The following is a 9932-nucleotide window of genomic DNA, read 5'->3' on the forward strand; positions in this document are numbered from 1 at the left end:
CAATTCTCTTGGGTATATACCTAGTAGTCGACTTGCTAGGTCATACGGTAACTTTATATTTAGCTTTTTGAGGAATTGCAAAGCAACTTTTCAATGCAACCACACCATTTTACGTCCCCACCAGCAAATTATGAGGGCTCTAATTCTCTAAACCCTCACCAACACTTGTTACTTTCTTTTTGATGATAGCCATCTTTGTGAATGTGAAGTACTATCTCCTTGGGGTGATTTGCATTTCGCTAGTGTCTAATAACATTGAATATCTTTTCAGATGCCTGTCATGCACATACTGATTGGCCATATGTGTATTTTCTTTGGAGAAATATATATGCAAATCCTTTGCCAAATTTTAATTGGATTATCTTTTTATTGTTGAGGTGTAAGCTTGCTTTCTGTATTCTAAATCCTAAACCCTTATCAGATATATGATTTGCAAATATTTCTCCCCTTCTGTGGATTGTATTTGCATTTTATTTATAGTATCCTTTGATGCACAAAAGTTTTAAACTGAAGAAATGAATTAAAAGAAGTCTTCTGAGGAGATAATTTAATAAACAAGGCAGTTGGTGACAGAAGAGATCCAATGAGTTAAAGAGGGTATGATTAAAATCTTAGAGAAATTAGAGAGGCAATATTTAACAACATTCTACAGCATTATCTAGGAAGAAAGCACTTTCCATAATAGGTGAAAATGAGAGTTGCTCCTTTTGGTGTTCATGTATGACTATTCAATAAGCAAGGAATGTTTGTGTCTATGTGCAAAGCAATACAGGGAATTAATCATTGAAGTCTACATTTTAACCAGCAAGAAAGAAAGGAGGACAAAGTAAGGAGACAGAGATGGTGAGAAAGGGCAATGCTCTACTATGACTAAGACTCCTCCTTATGAGGCATCTCAATTTAGAACTATGCCTATGCTTTAGAGGACTGAAACAGGAGGAACTTGATTTAAATTAATATGAGAACTATATTGGTTTAAAATAAGGAGAAGGAAAACTAATTTTCTTTTAAATGTATACCATGGGACAGGGATTAGGGTAGAAGCATTACATCCAGTAAATCATTTATTCCTCACCTCAACCCAGCAAAGATGGGTATAATCCCATTTTACAGAGGAAGAAATAGAGTTTAAAGAAATATCACAGGCCGGGCGCGGTGGCTCACGCTTGTAATCCCAGCACTTTGGGAGGCCGAGGCGGGCGGATCATGAGGTCAGGAGATCGAGACCACGGTGAAACCCCGTCTCTACTAAAAATACAAAAAATTAGCCGGGCGTGGTGGCGGGCGCCTGTAGTCCCAGCTACTCGGAGAGGCTGAGGCAGGAGAATGGCGTGGACCTGGGAGGTGGAGCTTGCAGTGAGCCGAGATTGCGCCACTGCACTCCAGCCTGGGCGACAGAGCGAGACTCTGTCTCAAAAAAAAAAAAAAAAAAAAGAAACATCACTTCCCAAGGGCACACAATAAAGGAACTGGAATTCAAACTTCAGCCTAATTATAAAATATTCATTATTTCTCCTACTGTCTTAGGACTAAAAGAGAAAATCTGTCTATCTTCCATCTAAAGACATAACATATTACATTAATTCTTTACTTTTTTCCACTGTTTAACATCTTTGAGATCTTACAGTATCATAGGTTAAGTGGCTGAATTTTCTTTCTTGGTGTTGTATAAAATAATGGCACATCTTAACAACAATTATGTGATAGATTCAATGAACTACTCAGATACATGACTGACTTTTGATGGAAATTCTGGCAGAGATATTTAAAGAATAATATTAATAAAATAGTTTAGATTTGAATATTCACTCTCAGATGGAAAGCAGAGGCCTGGAATAGAACACCTCTAAGAGGTAGCTTCTTTGTTTAGCTCTATGTTCTTCACACTTAGATGATGGCACTTCATTCTGAAATATTCTACCTTCCAACACTTGGCAAACATCATTGTTTACAGATCTTTCACTTTGCTTTTCTGAAAAACAAAAACATTTTATGACAGTACCCACCAACAGGACCTTCCATTAATAATGCAAAAGCTAAGGTGTGTTTGGAGGTATCCAGTAAAATCAGAGAAGGATCAAGGAGGAGCAAACTTGGCCCCCAAGAGGCTAGGCCCAGACTGCACCTCCTTCACCTTCTACTCCAGAAAGCAGAAACTCATGACGGGCAGAGGAAGTGAACAGGGTGTGCATCTGATGATGGAGATCAGGGCTGGCCAGTCCTGCGTTCCCCAAACACCCTCTCCTCTGTTCCCTAATATGAGGATGGAGGAACTCCATTTCTTCACCCTATCCTCTCAACTCCAGGGGATACTATGAAAGGTGACCATTAAATATGGGACCAGGACTCTCACCCTTTCCAATGCATGGGAATTTCCAGATCTGAGGAAGAGTCTATGAGTGAGTATGACGAGACCACAGTTAGCCCCCGTATTGGCCAAAATTAAATTATCATGCTGCTACTTTTAAACCAAAGATTGCTTCTTAGCCCCAGAGACCCCACAGACCCTCCCAACTCAGAGAAAGACTTGCTCAAAGGCAAGTTCAAGGATGACCTCTTCTGCAAAGCCTTTCCTCACCAACCACTGTAAATTCTCCTCTCATGGCCTGATTGGATTTCATAATAACTGTGTATTTCACTGGCTCTGACTCTATCATTAGGATATAAGCTTCTTGAAGGTAATAACCATTTTTACTCACCTCAGCATCCCCAGTCCCTGCTCATTCAATTCTCTTTAAATAACTATGTTAGACTTTGTTCTTTAAGAACTTAGTGAAACCATCAACACAATTTCCACTAGCAGCACTACTTCTGTAAAGCACTCAAATTAGAACAAAAGTAAATATGTGCCTTATCTTCTACACAACTTTACTTTCCTTCAAATGATAAGTATGTGTGGTGATGGATGTGTTAATTAGCTGGATTTAATCATTCCACAAGGTGTACATATATCAAAACAGCAGGTTGTACACCATAAATATATACAATTTTTCATTTGTCAGTATTCCAGAAATCAGCTCTAAGCACTTCAGCTTTTATTCTGTTGGCTTGGATGTTTTGAGAAGGAGGAGGTAGTGCAATTCTCTATTTTTAGCTAATTCTCTTTTCTATATTTTGCTAATACCTTGTCCCCAAAAGCCAACAGGTGAGCCCCATTTGTGTATTCCACACAAAAGGCAACTCTCCTTCTCCAAACAGCTACCTGCACCAAGTGTACCCGCGACGATTCTGTCCTCTCCTCCAGAATCCTTCACTTGCCTCTGTTGCCCACATTTACTTTAACCTAAGTCTTGATGATTCTTTCTCCATATTGCTAACAAAACAACGACATGTTTTGGAGTCCTCCCTATGTATCAAACATAAATAAAAGTGTTCTGTACACATATCTCACTTCAGCTTCATAATAACCCTTTGGCATAGATACTGTTATTTCTCGAATTCAAAGACAAGTTGCCTAAGGCACACAGACGTTAACTAATTTGCCTGAGATCACAAATAGGAAGAGAGAGAACAGGCATCTGTTCTGTATTAGATCCTATCATATTCTTAACCTCCATGGGTTTTACCTTCCCTGTTTGTCTTTTTAGACCTATCTTTAATCCTTACTACCTTGGCAACTTCGACATAGGCTTGTTATTGTTGAGTATTTTTTACTTTTTATTTTGAAATAATGTTACATTCACATGCAAGCTGCTAAAATACTACAAGGAGCTCCTAGGTACACTTCTGCCAGCTTCCCTCATGTGCACAATGTATATAACCATAGTATAACTGCCTAAACCAGGAAACTGACATTTGTATAACACCACTGACTGAACCTCAGAACTTATTTGAATGTCACTAGTTTTTAAATGCACTCACTATGCTTTGTGTGTGTATATAGTTTATTCATCAAATGTAGAGATTTTTGTAACCACTACCATAATTGGATTTTAGAACAATTCCACCATCCGCCAAACACTTGTGAGTATAGATCGTTTCCATCACCAAAAAGAAACTCCCTTGTGTCACCCCCTTACAGTCCAACCCCATCCCTAATCCCTGGCAACCACTGGTCTGTTCATCATCATATACTCTGACATCTTAAGAATATTCTATAGATGAAATCACAGAGAATGTAATCTTTTCAGGTCGGCCTTTTTTCACTTAACACAATGCCCTTGAGATCCTTCAGTTCCTGTATCAATAGTTTATTACTTTTTGTTTTTGAGTAGTCCGTTGAATGGGTATATAGTTGGCTTAGCTATAACCTTTCATTTTCTTCTAGCCTCCTATAGTTCTTCTACCAGAATAATCCAGTGATTCTCAAAACACAGAGGGAGGCCTTCCTTCAATTGGTCATGAATGTTAAAAAGCAGAATTCTGGATCCTGTTTGAGGTCCATTGAATCTGAACATCTGAGGGTAAGGACTAGTGTTACAATATCTGTAGTTCACATACTTCAATGTAGATGGTGTAGTATTGATTGCTTTTTAGTTGCATTAAGCTATAATAGAAACCTATGTTGCTTCCACTTTAATTAGGAATGGTGATGATTAACTGGCACTCTAATCACAAATTCCATTCTTCAGAGGCAATCAGTGGTATTGATATCAGACCCTTTTCTAATTAGAATAATACATGTCCAATTTTTAAAAATATGAGTGGCTTATGACATAGCATTATTAGAAATGGATTCTTATCTGTGAAATTAAAGGCATTAATATTTTAGAGACACCTTAAACCCTAGCATGAACAAGATATAAGAATCTAACAATGTCTGTAGCCTTTACCCTTCCACCTTAAATTTATGCCAGATCTTTGGACCATCCATGAACTTGGAAGACTCTGATGATAGGAGTCTATCATCAGACAAACCTGGCTTGTACACCCAATTGAAACTTGCAGATAGAATAGTACTAAACAGAGTACCTAAAGGATACAGAAGCTAGGAATGTGATAAGCATTTTCTACCATATTCACTTATTAGAGCCTAGAATAGTGCCTACAGTAAGTATTTGGTGAATTTCAAAATGTGCTCTATTCTTTTATAGATTTCTAATTTAAACTAGAGTCACAGAACCAATTAATCCATAACTAGTGAAATTCAAGGTCTTTAGTAGATAAATACTTTCTCTAGATTCAAAATACTTGACCCAAATGGGCATACCATACAAGTATTGTTGTAAGATTTCCAACCACTTGTCATTTTCTGAGGTTGCACAGTGTTAGGAAAGAAGCAGAGAGATATGTCTCCTTGCCTTTCCAAGGTTCTGAGTCAACATCTTGTTGTATCAGAAAAAGGAGAATAAAAGAATAACTGTTCAAAACAAGAAAGAATTTTTTTTTAAGCAAAGATTAACCATGAAGGACACCTGGTGGTGAAATCTGTCACCATCATGTCACAATTGCTCCTCTGTACAGTACCACACTCGCCACTTGAGGTCACTACTGAGGCTCAGATACTGCACACATGTGAGTTTCAAGCCTTTTGAAAAGCGATGCTGTGGAAGCCCCAGTCATTAATACATGAGTGCACTCTGCCTCTGTCTCACTCCACTCTCCCTGATTGGCTCAAGTTTACCTAGAGACTCAGTCAGGCTCCCAGTCGCTGAAGGTGCCCTGCTTTAGTAGAAAAAGTAAAGAGTTTGGACTCAGACACACCTGGACAGACTCTCTACCACTTTCTAACTACATGACCTTAATCATATTGCTCACCATGCTATGACTTAGTTTCCTGTGTGTAAAATGGCAGTTAAATCTATTATGGCATTGTTGGAAGAATTAAATAAAGGTTTATGCAAAGCCAAACAGTATCCATTAAATGGCACATGATATTATGTCTAAATCAATCCTGATATTGAATGTACTACCATTCTCTACCCACCAGTGACTGAGGTTTAGAATTTATTTCTATACATTTTTCCAGGAGCCCTAAGCATGCTAACTCTCCTCTTCTTATCTTTATTCTGACCCTGTTTATATCACTAGGCCTCGGTTCCTTTACTGACCCTTTCAGCCTGAGTGACCTAGCTCTCACCATTCCCCTTCCCAGAAGACTAGACCTGACTCCCTGTACCTCTAGCTGCCAGATAGAGCCTGTCTGGCAAACATGGAGTCACAATGGTTGACGGGTCGGTGTTACCCAAACCATTGACCACAGACCAATGCTAGATGCTTCCTTCCTTCCTTCCTTCCTTGCCATTTCATGAAAATATAAATACAGAAAATGAGAATAAAGCTTGCATCGCTTCTCAGCATTTTGGCTGAGACCAAGTATGGAGAGGAGTATGTAGTAGCATGTAGTGACTTCCATCTCATTGAACAAGGTATAGACCATCATGCATGCAGCTTATATAACAAGTTGTATGTGGTATGAGCTTCATATTGGTCATGCTCTATAGGACCACATTACAACACGTAATATGCTAAGGTTGGTTTGTCAACTCTAACTCAATAAAATATATTTAAAAATTGAGAAAATTTAAACATTCTTTACAACCAATTATTCCACTGGAAAAGCTCTGCTGAAAACATTTGAAATAGGTAGTGAACTGTTTGCGTTTCATCAAGACAAGAAGCTGCATAAATGTCTTCTTTTGAGAAGTGTCTGTTCATGTCCTTTGCCCACTTTTTGATGGAGTTGTTTATTTTTTTCTTGTAAATTTGTTTGAGTTCATTGTAGATTCTGGATATTAGCCCTTTGTCAGATGAGTAGGTTGCAAAAATTTTCTCCCATTCTGTAGGTTGCCTATTCACTCTGATGGTAGTTTCTTTTGCTGTGCAGAAGCTCTTTAGTTTAATGAGATCCCATTTGTCAATTTTGGCTTTTGTTGCCACTGCTTTTGGTGTTTTAGACATGAAGTCCTTGCCCACGCCTATGTCCTGAATGGTATTGCCTAGGTTTTCTTGTAGGATTTTAATGGTTTTAGGTCTAACATTTAAGTCTTTAATCCATCTTGAATTAGTTTTTGTATAAGGTGTAAGGAAGGGATCCAGTTTCAGCTTTCTACATATGGCTAGCCAGTTTTCCCAGCACCATTTATTAAATAGGGAATCCTTTCCCCATTTCTTGTTTTTGTCAGGTTTGTCAAAGATCAGATAGTTGTAGATATGCGGCATCATTTCTGAGGGCTCTGTTCTGTTCCATTGATCTATGTCTCTGTTGTGGTACCAGTACCATATGCAGCCAAAAAACACATGAAGAAATGCTCATCATCACTGGCCATCAGAGAAATGCAAATCAAAACCACAGTGAGATACCATCTCACACCAGTTAGAATGGCCATCATTAAAAAATCAGGAAACAACAGGTGCTGGAGAGGATGTGGAGAAATAGGAACACTTTTACACTGTTGGTGGGACTGTAAACTAGTTCAACCATTGTGGAAGTCAGTGTGGCGATTCCTCAGGGATCTAGAACTGGAAATACCATTTGAACCAGCCATCCCATTACTGGGTGTATACCCAAAGGACTATAAATCATGCTGCTATAAAGACACATGCACACGTATGTTTATTGCAGCACCATTCACAATAGCAAAGAGTTGGAATCAACCCAAATGTCCAACAATGATAGACTGGATTAAGAAAATGTGGCACATATACACCATGGAATACTATGCAGCCATAAAAAATGATGAGTTCATGTCCTTTGTAGGGACATGGATGAAACTGGAAAACATCATTCTCAGTAAACTATCGCAAGGACAAAAAACCAAACACCGCATGTTCTCACTCATAGGTGGGAATTGAACAATGAGAACTCATGGACACAGGAAGGGGAACATCACACTCCGGGGACTGATGTGGGGTTGGGGGAGGGGGGAGGGACAGCACTAGGAGATATACCTAATGCTAAATGACGAGTTAACGGGTGCAGGAAATCAACATGGCACATGGATACATATGTAACAAACCTGCACATTGTGCACATGTACCCTAAAACCTAAAGTATAATTAAAAAAAAAAAAAGACAAGAAGCCTGTTTGATCTCAACTTTTCAAAGAGGTACCTATGACCAGAATCACTTATTTGTGTGACATCTTTAATAATTTAATGATTATAATAACTCTATGCAAAGAAAAACTGCAGGTAAGATTAAAGGGCAAAAATAAACATTAAAAGCTTAGAAAAAGAGCATTTAATAACTAGCAAGAAAGTGGTTGGTGATTTTGATATTCCACATCTGCAATAAGTTATTACCAATCACTGTATGAATTGTATATTTCTTTTGATGGAATATAAAATTCAGAAGAGGTCCAAAAATTGAAAATTAATCTTTCTAGAATGCATTTTTTTCTTTTTCATAAATAAATGTTATTGTATATATTTAAATATACAATATGATGTTATGAGATACATATAGACAGAAAAAAGCCTCTGTAGTGAAGCAAATTAACAAACCCATCATCTCAGTTACCCGTTTTTTTGTTTTTGTTTTTGTGGCAAGAGAAGCAAAATCTATTCATTTCGCACGAATTCCATATACATTACAATTGTATTACTTACCATCCTCATAGTGCACCTTAGATCTCTAGACTTGTTCATCCTACGTATCTGCTACTTTGTATCCTCTCATCTACATCTCCCATTTCCTCCCCCAGCCACTCCTGCTAACCAACGTTTTGTTCTCTATATCTGTATATTTGAAATTTTTTAGCAAAAATGATATCAAAAGAGAAGAACCAAGTTGGAGGAGTGACACTATCCAACTTCAAGACTTACAGTAGAGCTACAGTAATGAAGACAGCGTGGTATTGGTGAAAGAACAGACAAATGGATCAATAGGTGAAATCAGGCAGACACAGAAAAAAATATATCGCATTATCTCAAAATCCATTTTTTGATCAAAAGGAAAAAAATTATAGACAGGATAAATTGTTGGCAGTGACTACCAATGGATTGAATATGTATTTTGAAAATATGATATCACTTGTTTTGTTATATATAAGAATTTTAAATAAATATTCTGTGTTTCCAGCCGGGGGCTGTGGCTCACACCTGTAATCCCAGCACTTTGGGAGGCCAAGGTGGGTGGATCACTTGAGGTCAGAAGTTCGAGACCAACCTGGCCAACAAGGTGAAACCCCGCCTCTACTAAAAATACAAAAATTAGCTGGGCGTGGTGGCACACGCCTGTGATTCCAGCTACTCAGGAGGCTGAGGTATGAGAATCCCTTGAACCCAGGAGGCAGAGGTTGCAGTGAGCTGAGATCATGCCACTGCACTCCAGCTTGGGTGACAAAGTGAGACTCTGTCTCAAAAACACAAAACAAACAAAAATTATGTGTTTCTGAAATTATTCCAAAATTTATTCTGTTCCTATCAACATACCTCTGTGAGACTGATTTCTCTACTAGGGGTATTGTTAAAACAAAACATAGAAACAGTTTAAAAATGCATTATCCTCTGCAAGTAGCACTGCCATCAATCCGAGTTAAACAAATTAATAAGCAAGAAGCAAGTTTATTTAAATAGTGGAAATTTGAAGAGTGATGTACACAATGTTTATTCCAAGTGTGTCTTATAGACTTTTAATGCAGGAAATCAGTATTTCCTTTGTAATTTCTGTTTAGCTACAGTTTTGGAAGAGCCAAAAGCTATGTGTAATAGTGATTATAATAGTTGTGGATCATTGTCAGATTTGTAATTCTTTTCTGTTTTCCCATGTTGAGGTGACATTTATTAAAACCATTTTATGCCTACAGATTCTAATGAAAACGCTGGGCTTGAATTATTGTCTATCTTATTTTCCTAGTTGTTTATTTTTATTACATTTTACAAATGTGTTGTCCCACAATAAATTGAAATTTTTAATGGAAAAAATGGCCTTTCTCCACAGACTGTAAAGCATTCAGCTTTACGAGCATGTTCCTAAGCTAGGGATACAAAAGAGATTATGAAATGGTACTATAACTCCTGCCCTTAGAAGTTAGAGCATGTTTGAAGAA

At 37.8% G+C, this 9932-nt stretch overlaps 1 long non-coding RNA gene across 1 annotated transcript in view; it reads right to left on the bottom strand.

The window, feature by feature from the left end:
* Positions 1-1870: 1870 nt before the first annotated feature.
* Positions 1871-9932, bottom strand: part of LOC131383484 (uncharacterized) — a 30649-nt gene continuing 22587 nt past the window's right edge. The window contains exon 3 of the long non-coding RNA XR_009213537.1: positions 1871-1972. This is a non-coding gene — a long non-coding RNA (uncharacterized LOC131383484). The remainder of the gene's footprint in view (positions 1973-9932) is intronic.

Source organism: Hylobates moloch, unplaced genomic scaffold (genome assembly GCF_009828535.3).
Source record: "Hylobates moloch isolate HMO894 unplaced genomic scaffold, HMol_V3 SCAFFOLD_5, whole genome shotgun sequence".
Taxonomy (NCBI): domain Eukaryota; kingdom Metazoa; phylum Chordata; class Mammalia; order Primates; family Hylobatidae; genus Hylobates; species Hylobates moloch.